Here is a 1,122-nt window from a genome sequence, read left to right as displayed (position 1 = left end):
TTTTTTCTGCTTATTGGTTTATTTTTTAGGAGGATTTCTCTCTTAGTGATTGTTGTGACTTTGATCAAGGCGCATTCAGGTGTCTGGAGCTCTAGCAGAGGTCAGCAGGTCAGTAGCAGCTAAACCTGTCTGGGTTCTATCTACTGTTTTCTGCTGGTTTTGTCTGGATTCCTTTAACGTGACATAATGCTTCTTCCCTCAAAGACGCTTCATCTGTCCATCACAGCAGCTCAGAGCTCCAATCCTGCAAAAACTGAGAGCAGCAGTGAAGTACCACTTGAAAAAACTCGACCACACACCCTGCCCTCAGTCAGAAAACCTGTAAATGCAGAGCAAAGCCGCTTTTCTTGCTCCTCTTCCACCAATTATCAGGTTTTCTTAATCTCCTGATCAGATGTGCCAAACGCTTCCCAAAGGATCCAAACTGCTTGAAATCCGAGCGAAGAGAAAGGAGTCATTAGGAGGCCTTTGATCTGCAGAGGAGCTGCATTTTGTTTAGCTGCTGAACGATTTTCTCTGAATGTCTGAGAAGATGAACAGAATTCCAGTGAGGAGACATGAGACCCAGAGTTCAAGAGCTGTTAGAAGACCCCCCACCCCCAACACACACACACACAATGATTTCCATTTACTCTGACAGGAAACTTATTTTGGGATCAGATTAATATAGAGATTGCAGAGACTAAAGCATTTCTGTGGGTCTTCAGGTTTTACCTGAAGGCGAGACTCCTTTGGTTCAACCAGCAGAGACACAAACCAGGAAAACGAGGAAACATTGTTATAGGAAATTAACCACAATAAGAAACAAGCACAGAAAAAAAAGTGAACTTCAGACGAAGATACTGAAGAACAGACACAAAAAAACCAAGATTAGACTAAAAAAAAAAAGGATAAAAACCTTTAAATAACTTTAAGCTCATTACTGATCATGAGACCAACAAAATAAATTGTGAAAAACAAAAACAGTCTAAAAGTTAATCATAGAAACCTGCATGATTCAAGGAAGATTAAAAAAAATTATCATAATTAGAGGAACATATTTTGGAGCTTAAAAAGTTCAAAACTAAAACAGTTCACATCATAAAAACATAATTTCATCAAACAAAATTTGCTTTTTTTTTA

The sequence above is a fragment of the Cyprinodon variegatus genome, unplaced genomic scaffold (assembly GCF_000732505.1).
Source record: "Cyprinodon variegatus isolate N-32 unplaced genomic scaffold, C_variegatus-1.0 Scaffold294, whole genome shotgun sequence".
NCBI classification, from domain to species: domain Eukaryota; kingdom Metazoa; phylum Chordata; class Actinopteri; order Cyprinodontiformes; family Cyprinodontidae; genus Cyprinodon; species Cyprinodon variegatus.
Note: the sequence above shows the minus strand (reverse complement) of the source record.